The sequence below is a fragment of the Ruditapes philippinarum genome, unplaced genomic scaffold, assembly GCF_026571515.1.
Source record: "Ruditapes philippinarum isolate M1 unplaced genomic scaffold, ASM2657151v2 ctg855_1_1_1_1, whole genome shotgun sequence".
Classification (NCBI taxonomy): domain Eukaryota; kingdom Metazoa; phylum Mollusca; class Bivalvia; order Venerida; family Veneridae; genus Ruditapes; species Ruditapes philippinarum.
In genome coordinates this window covers 110,223-131,012 of record NW_026863525.1, presented here as the reverse complement: position 1 = coordinate 131,012, position 20,790 = coordinate 110,223, and positions in this window count along the sequence as shown.

The window sequence follows — 20,790 nt, the reverse complement described above, 5'->3', positions numbered from 1 at the left end:
TTTTTTCATATCTTTTCGGCAGGACAAAACTGTCCGAGGATCGTATCGTAAAAATGGCTGCCATTTAACAGTATCAAGTGATTATCCCAAGCACCACCGCGACTTAGCGCGGGAATTTTAATTATAGCTAACCTCGGCGCGTATACCTTTTTCATATTTTATTGTAATAAATATTTACAAACTGTGTCTTTCGGGGTTTTTTTTATCAATATATAACAAATAATGATGTTAATATGAATAAATAATCATATCTCAAATCTTTGACTATGATTTACAATGAAACTGTAGTGTATTAAAAAGGTTTTTAATTTCCTGTAATTTTATTTTGTGATTATGCTTTAAAGCAGTCAATTGACCGTGAATTTTCTTTTCATATTTTGATTTCCTTGAAATCATTTTTCTCATCTGAAGGCATGCAACTTTAATATGTTGATACATTAATTACACTCCATGAAAATGTTTAAAGATATAAAATATCTCATGACATGTTTGTTCATTTTACATTACACCTTTAATTCAGCAAACATAAAGTCTTCACAAAAAGTAGTATGTAATCGTACCTATTTTTCTTGTTTAGTGTTTGTTTTTGTTTGCCTTTTTTCTGGCTATGAAATCAAATTAAGTGCCAACAGTTTAAAAAGATACGGTTAATCAAACATTTTTACTTTCAAAAGATGTTGCATTAAAAGAATTTGATTTGTTGGTTAAATTCTAGTGGTCTAAAACAATTCAATATGGTGAAAGAATTTTGTTGATTCCATTAGTGAAGGTAGAAAATTCTGTGTTGTGTCCGGTGAAAGCTTATAATGATATGTTGCGATTTTTCCCTAGAGATACAGACTCCCCCTTTTTCTCTTAAATCCGAAAAACCAGTTTTTTTATCCTTATATTCAAACTGTTATAAAAATAAAATTTCTCAAATAGGTTTAAATCAACTCATTCCTTTAGAAGAGGTATGACTACCTTTGCTTTTAGGTCAGGTCTTTCTTCTGATCTTATACAGCTCCCGGGTTATTGACGTTCAGATGCATATAAAGAATTTGCAATATTCCTTTGGAGATAAAATTACAGTATCTTAATTAATTTCTAAGAGTTTAGAAAAGGAATAGATTTAGCAAGTATTTACTTTTTCTGTTGGTTATCTTCTATCCTTCGCCTCAAACGGGAATGAGTTTTACTTTCAGTGGGATGGTTAGACTCACTGGGTAAGATATGGTGTGAAATTACCAGTAGAAATAGTATTGTAAAATGATTTCATTTTACTTTTATATTGGTATATATGTTAAATACTTTTGTACATGTATATTTTATTTATTATATGTTTTATAGGATTCCATAGTAAAGCATCTGCCATTGGTAGAGAGAGTGCAGTTGAGTGTCTTCCCAGGGACTTTAATTACAATGTTACAACATCAATTGTCTACAATTAGTTTATCTGCATTTAGTTTTATAATAGTACATGTTGGTACTAATAATGTTGAAAAAGGTCACAGTGTTGCCTGTATGTCTAGCGCATTTGCAGATCTTGTCAATTATTTACGTTCTCGTGCCCCTGGGATTCGTATTATTATTTCATCTGTAATTCCTCGTCCAGTGGACGATGATTCTTCTAGATCCATTATTTATGAATCAAATGCCTGTTTGGATAAAAACATTGCCAAGGATTTGAATTTTCAGTTTCTTAAATCTTACAGGACTTTTTGTTTTAAAGGTCAGATAAAACAACATTTATTTGCCCGTTTGGATGGAGGTAAACATCTAAGCTCGTTTGCATGGTCATTTCTAATCTTTAATGGTCATGTTTTTATTTGGAGTGAGAATGATTGCAATATTTGATGTACAGTTACCTATTATTGATATTATGACTAAAATGAATTGAATTTCATGTTGTATATAATGTACTAGATTTATACTATCCTGTTGGGTACCCATTTAAATTTTATTTTTTCAATATGGACTTAAGTGAAATATATATTTATATATATGGCTTAGACCTGTTGTTTTTACATGTCTAAATTTGGAACAGCTTTACTTAATGATTTTATGTCTTATTTACATGTATGTTATGGAGGGACACTCAGGTTTCAAGATTCAGATCCTAGGCAGAGTCAATCCTATTACAGACTTCTAATAGAGTAGGTGCACTCTTGAATAAATTTGTGCACCAATTTTTATGGTGGCTGAGTTGGTAATGGGGCATTCAGGTCAATAGACATTTCCTACCTGACACGTCGAACCAGATGTTTGACACTTCGAACAGTTTATTGGACATTTCGAACCAGATATTTGGACACATCGGCCCATACATTGGACACATCGGACAAAACCTTTAGACACTTTATAGTTTTGTATGGGGTGTATCGGACCAGATTAAAATATCAATTTTTGTTATATACATGTTTATCGTTATTTTTACAAAGACATTGAAAACCAACAAAGTGTCATGGGCAACGAAACTACTTAGTGTTATTTTCGTGTTTTTGCCTGGTGCCTAGCGAAACAAAAGTAGAACATGGCACAAATTAGTCACCATAGAATTTTCTTATCTAGAAAAAGGCTTGCCTTTTTTATTTGTACAAAACTATAGAAATAGTAAAATGTATTAGTAAAGTTTTCACTATACATTTTGGGTTTTACGTCACATCGACTCAGTATAGGTCATATCACGACGTTCCAGCTTTACTGGTGGAGAAAGACCTCAGGTGCCCTTCCGTGCATTATTTCAGGCACGAACGAGCACCTGAGTAGAACAACCGACGTTCCGTAAGCTAGCTGGATAGCTTCCTCACATGAAAGAATCCAAAGTCCCTGTCGTGATTCGAACCCACAGCGGTGAGGGGCAAGTGGTTTGAAGTCAACGCCCCTTTCACTATACATGTATAAATAATGAAACTATCAATAAATATCTCATCCCTTTTTAGTAAAAGGATAATTATAATACTGGTAATAGATTGTTTTTGTAATTTAAACGATACACGAAAAACGGTAAACGTTAAACGCAGGATTGAGAAAGCGTTTTATCCTACTTGAATAATGTTGAATCACCCTTAGGATATGTTGCCTGCTTTTTAAATTTGTCTTTTGACGTCTTATCTGTGATACGCAGGCTTCATAACCTCTGATCCCCTTTCAAAATTCCATTTTATTTAGTTCCGCCCATTGTTTTCTCGTTTAGGGCACGCGCTTTTTATTACTTGGGGACCATACGCCGCTTTTCATGGAATGGCACGGAAGTGTCACATGGAAGGTTCCATGATAACGGCCGTATGAACACATCTGCGGATGTTTCTAAATTCAAAATTTTACTATTTCATGTTTAAATGTTGAATTCTGCTTAAGCCGGTGCTAGGGGGCGTGGACGGTAACTTGCACTTTCCAGTACCGTCCATGAACAGGCTCAATCAAACCGAGCCTGCAACATTTTCAATGTTGCCGTGTTGGGCTTTCTTTAGGGATTCTGTATTTTGCCGTGTTGGGCTTTCTTTAGGGATTCTGTATTTATCTATTTTATCAAACGCACGTTGCACGATTTACGCACGCACTATATACGAAAAACGCACGCACGAAAAACGCTATTTTAGACAACCGAAACGTTCAACCTACTGTACCTTGCCCGATAATCTCTTATTTTGATAATGTGACAAGAGCTCAGTTACTTGCAATGTTTTAATACAACTTGTTATACAACGTCTGTGGTTCTACTCAAGTGCCCGTTTGTGTCTGAAAGAAGGCACAATAGGCCACCTGAGGTATTCTACCATCATTAAAACTGGAAAGTCGCCATATGGTTTATACTGTGTTGGTGCGACGGAAAGCTCTACCGGACAATCAACAACAACAACAACATTAAAATACATATATGAATCATGGCGGTATTTAGATAATCTACTGACAAGGATGGTGGTAATAAAACAGATAAATAATAAAATAGCATGATCTTAGGTTATCACTTTATAGCGGAAACAAATTGTAAATAGGGATAGGCAATGTGATATTTCGCAAAACGATATTAACACAACAGGATATAAGGAGTATCTCATAAAAGGGAACCTTTTATCTGTTAATTTGTATATTTTACGCACCACTATAACCAAATTGGGCCATTTAATTCGCAAACAGCATAACTAAATCTCATATAGTTATGGGATTATAAAAAAAAACATTAAAGACAAACGAAAACACCAATGCTTGTAAGGGTAAACATTTGGTCATTGCATACATTAATATAAATGTTAAATGCACGGTAATGCCAACCATTGACATTCAATGATTGACGAATATAGAAAACAAAAAAGAATAAAGATAGAGACTAAAAACGAAAAAGAAATTTACATGATCAATGGTGGCTTCTGGTGCATTTTAGGTGCACATTTTGAAATGGAAGTGTCCTATATTTTTCACAAAGTTTCAGGCTTTATTAAATTTGTGTTGAAATTACATTTTATCTTTGCAAAAGTCGTAGAAAATCAACGTATTGTTTACTGAGTATAACTAATATAAAAATAATTTTCTAGACATGAATATGCTTTTAAATGGTCATGCTTGCTATAGAAAGGAAAAACCTTGATAATGTATAACATAAACACTTAAACAATCTGCTTTAAAACACAGTCAAATTTAAAAGTAATTGACTCATTAAAAGGCACATTATAAATGCCTAGGACTTTTTAGAATTTCAGTTATTTTAATTTATAGTCATCATTTATTAGTCTATCAATCTTAACTTCACATGGTAGTTATCCTTTTATATTTACGTGAATAAATATGCACTTATAGATTTTAGCACTTATTACTCAGCAGATGCAGGTCAGGAATGTGCTCAAGCTCAAACAAACATGCTTATGACAATGGTAAACGAAAATATTCATGATAACAATTTTAATATGTTGAGTGCATTGAAAAGAAAACACAAACTATTCAACGTACATATATGTATTTGCTGCGGGTAGGCATTTGTCCGCCCTGATAATTTCACGGGGGGGGGGGGGGGGGGCTTTTGTCTGCCCAGTCATTTTAACGGCAGGGCTTTTGTCCGCCTGTCATTTTTGGACGGGAGGGCTTTTGTCCTACACTCCTATTTCTAATTTACTAGTATACATATTTCAATCTACTAATTTAAGAGGTCTTATGCTAATTTACACAGAATTATGTAGACGCTTAATGTCCCTCTGTGCTGCTCAAGAGTAATGTATGAAAAGCGTCTGCATGACCTCGAGTCGAAAACATGTTGAGAAATTGCCTAGAGGCATATAGTGTTTTGAATAACAGGAAACTCAGGCTCCAATATACAAGGATTTAGTGACTTACATTTATCTTAAGCCAGTTTTTTTTAACAGTATTATATGAGATTTACAATTTCAGTGTTAAGATGGTAAATGAAATACCAGAATGATTAGATTTTAAGCCGACGGAAAAACATTTTTACATATTCATAAAATGCAGTTTTTCAATAAACATGCATGTTTTTTTTATTTCGGGGGGGGGGGGTCTTTCAATGGTATCTTCCATAGTTTTGTTCCTGGTTATTAGTGATACATATTGTAATAGCCGGCGGGATTCAGAATTACCGAGAAGAGTTTTAAAGTTAACAACAGTTTTATTGTTTGAAAAGTTCATAAAAATCTATTATTATACGAAGATGTTGTCTAATAATTATAAATAACGCTCGGCATCTATATAAATCTTTACACAATACTGTTGCAGACGATAATTTATTAACGGATTATTGTCAATAGATTCTTATCCGATACTTATACCAGTGGACACAACTCGAATACTAATAAAACAGACATAATGGACGGATGATTAGACGGCCTTACTTTATACTATCACGTATAAATACTGTTTTGACTTTTCATTTGCCGGTCAAAGAACCGTACGCAACTGAATTTTACTGGTCGCCGCCCGTTTTATTAGCTTTGTTCTGTGTACTCGTGATCTAAAACAACCAATGGATGGAGTCTCAGAAAGAGGGGTGTGACCCTTTTAACCAATGAATTACTGTCCGGTGACCGTTAGCCAATGAAATCGATGAACGGTAAACGGCAGGAAGTACAAACTACCGGTCATTTTCTGAGACTCCACTCATGATAAAAGGACTTTTACTCATCAACAATAAGTAATATACAATTCATGTAAAACTTATAGAATACAATTCTTGGTAAAATAACAATCATTTTGATATACAACACTATGACAAAAAGTGGCAGATCTTCATATAATCATCGAAATAGATTACTGAACGGTGGCTGAGTTACCGACGCTCGAAATGGAGCTTTGCTATTCATAAGCAAAATCGTAAAATATAACAATAATTCATAATTTCAAGTGATTGTGAAGTGATTCTGAGACAAAACAATATTAAGGTACTAAATGGTAAACTCAGTCCTATAATGAGTAATTATCACATAAACGTAAAAATCGCAATCACCAACAACAACAACAACAACAAAAATGTCAGACTCTACCATGAATTTGTGTAAATGTAACGAGAAAATCATTACATACATGAGATTAAGTCACATAGTAAGTGATACTTTAGAATATTTCTTAAAGACTGACAGTAAACAAGGTAAATGCCTACATGTTTAATAATTTCATGAACTCGGCAACGAATTATACAAGCAAAGGAATGACAATCTATAATTTCTTACACACTCCCCTACTTAAAAAAAATTGTCCGAAGTCTCAAATTTTAACAACATATAACAGTTACATTTAACAAGTAACAATCGTTATAATTCCATAAACAAAGGAAAGTTTATCATCACTTTAAATATCATGAGCTTTGAAATTTCTCTTAATTTTTTTACTGTCATTGTGCTAATAATAGTAATAAATAGCCTCCTTCCATCTTAAAATTCAAAAGTATGGAAACACATCAGTCAATGCATTTATATTTTCAGATTTTCAGGTAAAATATATAAATTTTAAATACAGCAACATCTTTCATGTATGTTACAACTTTATAAATAATGTTGGATTAGTCAACTTCGCATGGCAGTACCATAAATGATAAATTAAAAAAAAAGGCAACAATTTATGACACAACCTGTATTTCAAGTGTTAAGCTATATGATTAGGCAACTTTTTATGACACAACCTGTACATTCAATGCATTCATAATACACAAAAATTGTAATTAGTTGCCCATTTACCAGACTATTTTTCAAAAACTTTCCATTTTATTTAGTTCCGCCCATTGTTTTTTCGTTTAGGGCACACGCTTTTTATTACTTGGGGACCATACGCCGCTTTTCATGGAATGGCACGGAGGTGTCACATTGAAGGTTCCATGTTAACCGCCGTATGAACACATCTGCGGATGTTTCTAAATTCAAAATTTTACTATTTCATGTTTAAATGTTGAATTCTGCTAAAGCCGGTGCTAGGGGGCGTGGACGGTAACTTGCATTTTCCAGTACCGTCCATGAACAGGTTCAATCAAACCGAGCCTGCAACATTTTCAATTTTGCCGTGTTGGGCTTTCTTTAGGGATTCTGTATTTATCTATTTTATGATCACATCCGTGTTATTTGTGCCGTGTGGTGGCTGTAAAAAGTCTCCCCCGTACATTTAATCAATGATGTTGTATTTTCGATCCTTGAAGATCGTTCAGCACGACATTATGGTTGTGCTTGTAGTATTTTATGTTTCAACTTTTCGGCATTTTCTATTCGGGTGGTTCCAATATTCCTACTTGAATAATGTTGAATCACCCTTAGGATATGTTGCCTGCTTTTTAAATTTGTCTTTTGACGTCTTATCTGTGATACGCAGGCTTCATAACCTCTGATCCCCTTTCAAATTTCCATTTTATTTAGTTCCGCCCATTGTTTTCTCGTTTAGGGCACACGCTTTTCATTACTTGGGGACCATACGCCGCTTTTCATGGAATGGCACGGAGGTGTCACATTGAAGGTTCCATGTTAACCGCCGTATGAACACATCTGCGGATGTTTCTAAATTCAAAATTTTACTATTTCATGTTTAAATGTTGAATTCTGCTTAAGCCGGTGCTAGGGGGCGTGGACGGTAACTTGCATTTTCCAGTACCGTCCATGAACAGGTTCAATCAAACCGAGCCTGCAACATTTTCAATTTTGCCGTGTTGGGCTTTCTTTAGGGATTCTGTATTTATCTATTTTATGATCACATCCGTGTTATTTGTGCCGTGTGGCGGCTGTAAAAAGTCTCCCCGTACATTTAATCAATGATGTTGTATTTTCGATCCTTGAAGATCGTTCAGCACGACATTATTGTTGTGCTTGTAGTATTTTTAGTTTCAACTTTTCGGCATTTTCTATTCGGGTGGTTCCAATATTCCTACTTGAATAATGTTGAATCACCCTTAGGTTATGTTGCCTGCTTTTTAAATTTGTCTTTTGACGTCTTTAGTGTTGTTATATTTTCTGGTCCTTCGGGATCATTGATGCCAACACTATAAAGTGTCGAGAATTGAGTACCGCTCAAGCCGGTGCTAGGGGGCGTGAGGGATGTTGCACTTAATTCATTATCCCTCATGCACAGACTCAATCAAACCGAGTCTGCAATTCTTATGTTATTTTGTTGTGACTATTGCTTCCGAGGGATCACTTTGTTTCCAGAATTTTGTACTTCACAACAGCAGGTGTCAAGTGCTGTGTGGCAGCCGTAAAAAGTTGCCCCGTACTTCACTTCAGTGTTGTTATATTTTCTGGTCCTTCGGGATCATTGATGCCAACACTACAAAGTGTTGTGTATTGAGTACCGCTCAAGCCGGTGCTAGGGGGCGTGAGGGATGTTGCACTTATTCATTATCCCTCATGAACAGACTCAATCAAACCGAGTCTGCAATTTTTATGTTATTTTGTTGTGACTAATGCTTCCGAAGGATCACTTTGTTTCCAGAATTTTATATGTGATACGCAGGCTTCCTAACCTCTGATCCCCTTTCAAAATTCCATTTTATTTAGTTCCGCCCATTGTTTTCTCGTTTAGGGCACACGCTTTTTATTACTTGGGGACCATACGCCGCTTTTCATGGAATGGCACGGAGGTGTCACATTGAAGGTTCCATGTTAACCGCCGTATGAACACATCTGCGGATGTTTCTAAATTCAAAATTTTACTATTTCATGTTTAAATGTTGAATTCTGCTTAAGCCGGTGCTAGGGGGCGTGGACGGTAACTTGCATTTTCCAGTACCGTCCATGAACAGGTTGAATCAAACCGAGCCTGCAACATTTTCAATTTTGCCGTGTTGGGCTTTCTTTAGGGATTCTGTATTTATCTATTTTATGATCACATCCGTGTTATTTGTGCCGTGTGGCGGCTGTAAAAAGTCTCCCCGTACATTTAATCAATGATGTTGTATTTTCGATCCTTGAAGATCGTTCAGCACGACATTATTGTTGTGCTTGTAGTATTTTTAGTTTCAACTTTTCGGCATTTTCTATTCAGGTGGTTCCAATATTCCTACTTAAATAATGTTGAGTCACCCTTAGGATATGTTGCCTGCTTTTAAAATTTGTCTTTTGACGTCTTATCTGTGATACGCAGGCTTCATAACCTCTGATCCCCTTTCAAAATTCCATTTTATTTAGTTCCGCCCATTGTTTTCTCGTTTAGGGCACACGCTTTTCATTACTTGGGGACCATACGCCGCTTTTCATGGAATGGCAACGGAGGTGTCACATTGAAGGTTCCATGTTAACCGCCGTATGAACACATCTGCGGATGTTTCTAAATTCAAAATTTTTACTATTTCATGTTTAAATGTTGAATTCTGCTTCAGCCGGTTCCAGCCATGAACAAGGAACCTTTTCCAAAAATTTTCAACATTTTTTTCCATTAAACTGTTTTCCCAAAAAATTTTACTCCCCAAAAACCTTTTTCATTAAAACCCACTGGTCAGTCTAAACTTTGTCCAAAAAAATTTTTCTGGAAACAAAGTTTGATTCCCCTTTGGGGAAGGGCACCAATCACAACAAAAATAACTAAAAATTGGACTCGGTTTGTTTGGGGTCTGAAAACTTTTGGGGGAAAATGTAAAATTTCAAAAAATTTCCCCCCACCGGGCCCCCAAACACCGGGGGCTTGAAGGGGGTACCCCCATAATTTCCTAAAAACCCACTTTTATGGGTTTTTTGGGAATAAACAATTGCACCCGAAGAGACCAAAAAAATAAAAAACAAACATGAAGTGAAGAAAAACGGGGAAAATTTTTTAAAAAGGCTCCCCACACGGTTTTCCTTGTCTTTTGAAAAATTTTTTCCCTTTAAACCCGGGAAAAAAAAAAGTTAGGGGAAAGTGTCCCCCCTTTTTTTCCAACTTTAAAAGAGGCTGTTTTTTGGGAAGAAAAAAAAAAAGAAAAACAAATTCAGGGGTTGTTTTCCTTGACTTGGGGTTGGGGCCCACCTTTTCGTTTCAGAATAGCAAAAACACTAATTTAAAAATTTGCAACAGTTTGTTTGTCGGGAAATTTAGCCCTTTTCCAGCCCCTTGGGGGCCATGTAAATTTTAAATTTTCCCCATTTTCAATGAATGATTCCCTTTCTTTCTGCAGCCCAAATTCCCTCCGTGGGGGGGAAAAAACACGGGGCATGGTTTAAAGGGCAAAAACAACTTATTTGCGCTTTTGCTCAGTGGGGTCTGAGATTTTAGTTTTGGGAAAATTGTTTCACATTTCCTTGGGGGGCCCATTTTAAAATTTAAATTTATAAAATTTAATGAATTTTGTTTAAACCCCATCTGGAAAACCCTTTCCCCTCCGTGCGGGGGAAAAACACGGGCCCAGGGCATTTAATGCGGAAAAAACCCTTCTTTTGCTAATAGCTCGGGCCGGGGTTTCTGAAAATTAGTTTTGGGAAAATTGTTGCAAAAAAGGGTTCTGGGGAAACCCTCAAAACTGGACGGGGTTTTGCGTTGAAAAGTCCGGGGGTGGCAAAGGGGGCCTTTGGAAATTAGAATTAGAACTGTGGTATTTTAGCAGGGGGACTTTTCGGGGGGCGTTACTGTCCATAAAAAGTTTTTTATATGCGATAAAAATTACAATTTAGCTGGGGACAGACGGGTTTTGGGCCGGGAAAGAGAAAAAAGCTGAACTAGAAATTTGGGTTAGACTAAAGAAACATGTTTTTTTGCTTTATAATTTGGGCCAAAAGTACCTTCAGGAAAGGGAAGGTTCAAACCCCCCGGTTTAAAAATTTCCCAAGCATTTCATTATTTATGCATTTAGGGCTGCGGGACCTTTTCCAAGGCGGCCCCCCTCTGGGGTTCCCGGTCCCCCGTTCCTTGTTGTTTCTTGTTTTTTATATATTATCCCACATTTTTCCTTTTTAAAAACCACCCAATTGCCAATTTAATTCGTTTGGAGAACTAAAACATTTCGGGGTTTGGGCTAAATAGATATTAGTTTAAAAGGTTTTGGGGTTTAATTTTTAAACTTGCACGACTTTTTTTTTTATAAATACAAAAATTTGAGCTTTAAACTAACACCCAAAATTATCATGACTTTTAATTTTTTGGGTTCTGCCATGGCCTAGTTTTAATGCCCCTTCATTTCATTTTTTCTTTTCTTAAACATCATTTTGTAAGGGGCACCCTTAATCTGTAAAATTTTACTTCAATATATAAAGCATGGGGGTTTCCCTTTTAAAATTTTAATTTAAAAAAAGGGGAGAATCGTTAACCCCCCAAAAAGGGGATTCAGGGATTAAAAATTTCCCTTTGGGGCCCATGTTAAATGATTTGTTCCCCAGTTTTCCCAATTTGCTAAAATGTCTTGGCTGGACCTGCTTTTAATCCCCTTTTCACCGGGCTTTTCCCACAAACTTAGTCCCGCAAAATTTCACAGGGGTTTACTAAACCGGGCCCCAGTTTTTTCCCTGAAATGTTACGTAATCTTTAGGGTTAAGAACAGATTAAACCTTTTTGTTTTTAGGGGAAAGCATCCCCCTTTCAAGTTTTTTTAAATTCCCCCTAAATTTTTTTTCCCATGCAAAAAAATTTTTTAGTTTCATACACCCCTTTAAAGTAAAATTCCTTATGTACAAAAAAGGGGGAAAAATTTAACGCGAGCATGGAATTTTTCTTTACCGGGGCCGAGCCCTTTGTTTTTCCTCAGATGTAGCCCTATTTTTGAAACTTTTTCTTTTGCCGTTTGGGGCCCTTTTTTTTAAGGGGATTCTTATTTATTTTTTTTTTAAAACTTTTTGGGGGGACACTTCCCGGGAAGGGCTCGTGCTCTTGTTTTTTTCTCTTTCAGGGTTTAAGAAATTTTTCCCCTTTTTGGGTCCCTGGTTTTTTTATTTATTTTTTTTCCCCCCCCTGCCCCGTGCCCTCATTTTCCCCTTCCCTTTGTCCCTTTTGACATTTTTGTGCCTTATATTAAATCATTTATTTATTTTGTTTTTTTTCCTTAAAAATTACTTTTTTTATGTTTTTCTGTTTGTGGGGTTTTCCCTGCCCTTTAACTCTCCCTTTTTTGCCCTGTCCTGTTTTTTTTTTGGGGGCCCCTCCTGGGTTTCCCTTTCCCGGGCTGGCGCTTGTTGCTGGGTCGGGTGGGGGCTGCGTTCATTGAATGCCGCCTTTCCTTGTCGATCTTGTTTATCATATTTTGTCCTGTTTTTGTTTGGGGTCCGCCTGGCCTCCTTGCCATTGGTTCTTGTTGCTGGGTCATATGGGGGTTGCGTTCATTGAACGCCGCCTTTCCTTGTTGATCTTGTTTATCATATATTGAGAAGTCTCTTTGTTTCAAACGTGGCTGTGCATAGTCGACAAGTCTTCATGCTGAAATATTTAAACGCTGTCTTAGTTTCAATTTATCTTTGTTAATTAAACTGTTATTTTATGCTTTACATATGAAATTGCTATAAAATGTATGTCATTAAATAATTGTTTATAATACTTCATCAGTATATTGTCAGTTAAACATTTTCTCAATGGTAATTAATCGAGTTGTGTCCATATGGAACCGCCACCATAAAAAGTACTTCATTGCCAAAACTCTAATGCGATATAAACATTTAAACCTGTATCATATTACACAACAGAATTTTCAAATGTTATAGGCCTAGAAGCATTATTGTAAATTGTCACTTTAACACTTTACCATTTCGGTGAAACAGAACTTTTTGTGATTAATACCATGTTGCACTTATTTTTATTTAATGACAACGGGCATGCCACTTCGGAGGATTCTGAACCTTATATGGAAGTAGCCCGCCGACATGATACACTTTACGTTTTATTTTAGGTGACGTTCTGACAAGATAAGTAATATCGTCAAGGCGTTTGACAACAATATATCGTACATAAGGATTGTTTAAAATACATAAAATAAATAATATTAGAGAAAAAGTAACTTCGGCATTTTGGCATTCGAAAAAATTGCTCTTTTTCGGCAAATGACTTCATAAAATACTTAGCTGTGACAGAAAAGATACAATGATGACACAATATCCTTTTACAAAACACTAAATCTGTACATAGTAAAATGTTATTAGCTTTGAACAAAAGTTTAAGTGATAAAAATGACATCCACCATTAAAACATGCTTAAATATGCACTTTTTGTAATTGAGTACCGCTCAAGCCGGTGTTAGGGGGCGTGAGGGATGTTGCACTTAATTCAGTATCCCTCATGTACAGACTCAAACCGAGTCTGCAATTCTCTTGTAATTTTATTGTGATTAATGCTTCCGAGGGATCACTTTGTTTCCAGATTTGTATACTGTCTATATACAAAGGTTTTGAAGTTGATACGTAGATTTAAAAACAGACGAAAATGTTACGGTATTCTATTAATAAAACAACAGACACAATATCGAACTGTTTGCTTTTTATTGAATGCTTTAAATAATCCAGCAAAAGCTGTTTATCTTAGAAAAAAAACAACAAATCATTAATTTAACACTTTGAAAAAATTTCATAACGATTACCTTTCATCATTCAAGAAACACAACAATAGAAAATAAGCTTAAAAACAAAATATTTCTCAATGGAATAAAATATTAAATAAGTAGTTAATTGAACGATCAAAAGTTAACCAACATGTTTTATCATGAAAAGCCCAATTTATATATATACACTATGAACCGTTGACATTCATATCTAACTGTAAACGTATCTCCCGCTATGTTGTGATGTACAATAATGATAACTGATACAGAATAAAAATGTACTGCTTTCATCACTGAAATAAAATGTTCAAATACTGTTACTCTCAAATCACCAACATCCGTTAAGTAATAGAAAGAGCACCGAAACACGAGGCTATCTGATTTGTACGAGGGGGCGTAGCCCCCGAGTATAAATCAGATTGCCGAGTGTTTTGGTGTTCTTTCTCTTTTGTATCATAGTCAAACATGACAGCACGTTCCCTGTTGTCATAATATGAAACCCCAGAAAAAATTAACCAATAAACGGGCATTTGAATATGATATTTCTGCCCATTTCCCTGTCTCTGCCGTCACAATAAGTAAACCCCAGCAAAAATGAACCAATCAACGGGCATTATCTGGAGTGCGGGTAACTGATACCTGCACTCCAGTTACCGCACTGTGCATGTATATGTATACGATTTAACTCTGACACTTTTTCAACAGAAAGGTCCCCAAACTATGATACAATAAAAGAATCAACATTGATGTTGTAAACTAATTAAGTTGAATCATGGTTGTAGTCGAACGTTGTCACGTAAGTCTCTCCCGATATGTAATGATCAATAATGATAACATAACTAATACAGCATTAAAATGTAATAGCATCTACGTCTATATGTATCAGTAAAATAAAACTATTCAAATGTTGTACCTGTCCAACCTTTATGCCAAAGACAATTTTATGTTTTTTTATACAAAATTTTTATTACTCATGAGGCAAAGTGTCGTAATAAGCACGATATTCGCTTGGGATGACAGCTTTCATTTGCTGCAGGTGCTGATATTTATTTTATTTTATTTTATTTGTCTGCTATAGGCAAATGGAACATCTTCGACAAAAGTGCTGGTCACTGTTCGAGGTTTTTACAGTTCAGTATACTCTTGATCTGAGTGATTTATCATGTAACAAATATTCCCGTCTGAAGTATATTTTAACACCCGAATGTCTGTAACTACCACAGAACCAACTCAAAACACCAGGTCTGATGCTATTTTAAAAGAGTATCTTAGTATAATCTTTAAAGAATGTGTGGTCGACTTACTTAATTTCATGTTGTTTTTTTCTGGCTCTTTGAATTGCCTCAACATACTGCTGCGGTATAAAATATCGCGGTTCTTCACTTTTCTTTGAATGCTAGCATGTATGCCATCGCACTTCCTGTAGGTGTGTCCCTTTTCTAAAACAAATTGCACGATCTCATTATTATGCGTGACGGAAATTTTGGCAATGCCTTAGCAAGTGTTGCATTGCGATTATTGTACTTGCAGCCATCGCTGTACAAAATAATTTTCTGTAATCCACTTAAGTTAATATTTTCTAAATAGTAGACAATGCATGAAGAAAATGTGCTAACGCTTAAATCTGCTGTCGTTTCGTTCCAGAAAAAAGCACATGGTCTCCCTTGTCGCCAAGTCATATAGCGTAAAATTATGGCAGCATAAATTTGTTTTATAGTAAAGAATATGATAAACAAGATCAAGGAAAGGCGGCGTTCAATGAACGCAGCCCCCACCCGACTCAGCAACAAGAGCCAGTGGCAAGGAGCCCAGGTGGACCCCAAACCAAAAACAGGGAAGGGCACAAGGCAGAGCACGGGCAGGCAAACCACTACCTTAGAATAAGTCATCAGAAACCGATAAGGAACTAAAAGAAAACAAATAAATGTTTGAATATTAGGCCCATAAAGTCAAAGGGCACAGGGGAAGGGGACACGAGACCCAGAGAGGGAGGGGATATAAATAGAATTAATAAAAAATAGGGGCAAAGGGGAAGATACTTACCGTAGACGAGAAAACAACAAGAGACACAAAAGTGTTTTTACAACTATTTCACAGAAATGATCACCATATTGAGACGATGTGTCGCTCGCTAGATAGATCTCTTTAAGTAGAAGTGAAGTGCAAAGAAAAGTGACTCTGTTTTGTCCAAGTTTGTAATTATCACACTTTGAACTTTGTATGGGACATAACTCTAAAACTACAAAAAGGTTGTAAGACTTTTCTGTGTCCAAAACCTAGTCGGGGAGCATCACCCGGTTCAACCGGCTCTTGTTTTAACTATTCGTAGTGCATTCATTCTATCTTATCGGGACCAGCATGACATAATTCATATATGTTACCCAGTTGAATATTACTTGACGTGTTCCTAGTTCAAAATAAAAAACACAATTTCAAGCACTAAGTGGCATAGTTTCGGTCAGCAGTAAAGCCATTTAGATCTGTCAAACAAGCATATGTAGACATATATCTCTTTACTGATGACATACACTTCGTCTATACATCTTGACATTAAAATCTTTCAAACAGTAATGATGTGAGCTTCCATACATCCAAGTAGCCTTTATGTTCTACTAAGTGTTTTACCAATTTGTGCGGGCGTCCATGGCCGAGTGAATAAGGTCGTTGCTTTAAAACCAATTGCCCCTCATAGCTGTTTGAGTCTCATCAGGGACATTGGATTCTTTCGTGTGATGAAGCCATCCAGCTAGCTATCGGACGACGGTGCCCGTTCGTACCTGCGAATATCACCTATGACCTATATGGTGCGATATCATTTCCTACAAAAATATGATTAAATAAGTATAATAAAATAATTGGAAATCACCATTATAGCTTTTTCTCAACTAGTCTCAGTTTTTGTTAATAATCTCGTTCAAGTATTATTTCATGTTCGCAATGAAAGATGATATATAGCACATTTAAATTAAATTTAAAAAGGAAAATATAAATTTTAAAGGAGTTTTACATGAGGCAGGGAACAACATTACAATTAATGCATTGTCTCAGTAAAAAAAGTGAAATTCATTTTTTGTTTCCTTACATAGTTTAGATAACTTTTGATGTAAAGTAAGAAAACTGTTTTCAATGTTAAAAAATAAATATCCCCTTTTTATAAATAAACTGGTTCGACAAATTTGATGATTACATTGTGCTTCAATAACAAATAGTATTAACAAATAAATGAATTCATTTCAGTTATGTTTAAAGGAAACAATATGGTGTTAAGTAACAAAATAGATAAATACAGAATCCCTAAAGAAAGCCCAACACGGCAAAATTGAAAATGTTGCAGGCTCGGTTTGATTGAGCCTGTTCATGGACGGTACTGGAAAGTGCAAGTTACCGCCCACGCCCCCTAGCACCGGCTTAAGCAGAATTCAACATTTAAACATGAATTAGTAAAATTTTGAATTTAGATACATCCGCAGATGTGTTCATACGGCGGTTATCATGGAACCTTCAATGTGACACTTCCGTGCCATTCCATGAAAAGCAGCGTATGGTCCCCAAGTAATAAAAAGCGTGTGCCCTAAATCTATAGTTTTTGCAACTCAAATTGAATAAATTAGAGGATATTTGTTTTGTATTTTCAATAGAGATCAAAATTTATTTCGCAGAGTAAACATTATATGCAATCAACATTAGGGACATAAATAAGTGTGTTAATATAATTTCAATACATGAATGAAATATATATAAAAGAGACAAATGTGTCGTTTATTCAATGATTTGTAGTGCTTACTTGTTAATTTGACTGATTATGATGCATATTATCATGCCTTGTTCAAGCAAAAGTAATCATTTTGAAGGACAAGTGTATAAATTTATATATCAGTATAATTTTAACACTATGTGTGCAATTGTTATTGTGTTTTCTATTATGATCATGTTCATGTTCACGACTGAGTGTATGTCTGATGAATCTGCGAATACTTCATAATAATTATATGCTTTCCATAAGCATTAAAATATATTTCGTTTACTGTGAAATGTTATTTGTATAGTATAACTGTGACATTTTCACCTCTGTGAAATTATCAAAACATAATTTCAATGTTGAATAAAGGGTATGTCCTATCACATATGATTGTATGAAGCATTAAAAGTATTATTGCAGTTACTCTATTCTTAAAATGGTATCATCAATAAGTTAGGATATATATTATTGAATGTAGAAAAATGAGATGAGACAATATCGTTCACATGTATATATAAAGAATATGTTTTGTAACCCTTTGTAAGTTCATTGACCTAGGTTATGCTTCAAAATAGAATACAATGTGATTGATCGTATGTAAGTCAATATGTCGTCTTCGATTGTCTGTATGCATGAAGTTGTATATTGACGAATCTCCTCAAAAGGTTAATCATATTGATCGCCTTATCTGAAACCAAGTTTTTTATGTAAGTTTATTGTAAGTTAAACACATAAACTGACATCCAATATTCCTATTAATCAGTATTGACCTGTCACAATTTCAAGAGTTATTATCAAAAAGGTTAGTGAATTTTTCTGGTTTTATCATTTAAGCTTCTCCACAAAGCGTTTCAATGGATTATAAATGACAAGCATGAAAAACGAAAATTGCGGTTTACACACCGTTCTAATAAAGGAATGTCTTGTAATAAAATATAAAAATCGTAATCGTTTATTCAGATGCTAAAAAAATATGAGCTTTGATCAGTGAAGAAGCTTCCAAGGATAAAGAGGTTTCTTATTTTTCACATTACCATTAATAAAGTTTCATTCAAGCTAAATCGATGTAATTATTGTCCATTGTTGAATGTTTATTAAGTTTAAATTTACCCAAAATTTGGGAAAACTATTTAAATTTTTCCCACTATATCGTTACAAAAAATTTATTTTAAAAAAACAGTTTTTTTTAAAACTTTAAAACTTTTAAATTTTAAACCCATAAAATACGGGCAAAAAATGTTCACATTACATTTCATATCATATGTATTTTTGCCCTAATTGGCATGTGAAAATCCGTATGACAAACGTTTTTAAGCTTTCCTGTGAAAATAAAACATTCAAGTATTGTATGCATATAAGCATAAAAAACTATTTCTATATTCAAGTATCGTGAAAAAATACAATAATAGGAAATGTTATGTATAAAAGTTACAGTGATTAGTTCTATTTGAAACATAATCATCACAAACATCTATTCCTTTCAATTTTATGGTCGAAAATCTTGGAAAAGGGAATCATCCCTCCTGGAAGCAATGAAATAAAAAATATTTATATGAAAATTGCAGACTCGTTTGTATTGGGTCTTTTATGAGGAGATACTGTAATATGCAACATCTCACACTAGTTTATATTCAACTACAGGAGAAAAACAATTATGATTTTTCTAATGTTCTAACTTCTTGTACATAAATATATGTTCTAAATATTCAAACAATTCAAAATATAAAAATAAATTAATGTGAGAAAAGTTGAAATACCCCACGAAAAAACGACGGTTTCAATAATGATTAATGCATTTTAAAAACCCAAAATTAAATATGGGGGACTCCCTTTAAATGATTTTTGAGCTTTTTAACCCATAATTTTTGGGTTTTGCGACAATTGGGGATAACGCAATTTCCCTGTCAAAAAATTTTAAAAATCAATTTTAAAATATAAAGGGTTTATTTTCTTTACTGTTATGATTAAGAAGATTATTATTTAATTTTGTCATTGAAAAGCACTTCGGGGAAGATTATAAACGCTCACCAATTTGACGTTTAACCCTTTAAAAGTTTTTAAAGGCAAGATACTTTTCCCCAAAGGGGCAGAGAAAGAATCATCTTGGAACCCCCAAAACCTCTTTTAAAATTTGAAATCCACGTGTTCCTTTTTTTTTGTTTTTGTTTTTTTTTTGTTTTTTTTGGAAAAAATTTAAAAAAAATTACGGAAATTATTTTTTATTTGTTTTATTTGTGAAAGCATATTTCCCCCAAAAGGGCCCAAAATTTTGAAACTGACTGCCCAATAAAAACAACAATTTTCAAAAATATTATTTTTTACAATAAGACAAAACCCCAAAAAAATACTTTCTTGTTTTAAAAAATAAAATCTGGTTTTTAAAGTTGTTTACCACATTAAGTTCCCCAAAATAGATTTATAATTTTATCCACAATTTTAAACCCCCACTTCTCGGGGACAATTATTAGAGGGATTGTTTAATCAAATATAAGATGAAAATAAACAAGAAATATCCAAGAAAACCATAAGTTACGTTAAAGCACACTTTTGCGAATGCAATATTCTTTAGCAGAGAAAATTAACTTTATTACGTTGTAGTATATGAGAAGCAAAGTGCATTTCAAGGAAATGTTTAAACGTCAAATATACTTAACTGACTTATAAATTACAACTTGCATAATATTTTACATAAGCTAAAATTTGAACAAGACGCTTTTTAGTCCTCCTATTTTATTTTAAGGATAATAACAACAGCGTCAATTCAAAGCATTTAAATCGTTGTAAGCTCCTTTGAAGAAAGTATTTTCAAAATAAGTTTTCATCTTATATTATGAGGATCTTGTACCGGCTGCCGGTACAGACCGAACATCTAGCTCGAATCTGACTGTTTACGACGGTAACGCTTCTACCGCCTGCCCGCTATACAGTTTCCAAGAGCTACATATTCCTGTCTGTGACGACAGCAGGTGTTTGATTGATATTCTTGCATATAGCAAACTAATGATATAACGGACAGAAGTTACGAAAACTAATATTTTCAGTTAGCACATTTTCTTATAGTAGCGTATGATTTTACAACTTCATTCATGACAGCACAATGACGTCATCCTAAGAAATTCATTCATAAAAGGCGCCGGTGGGAATGACGTCATTTTAAACATCTATTACA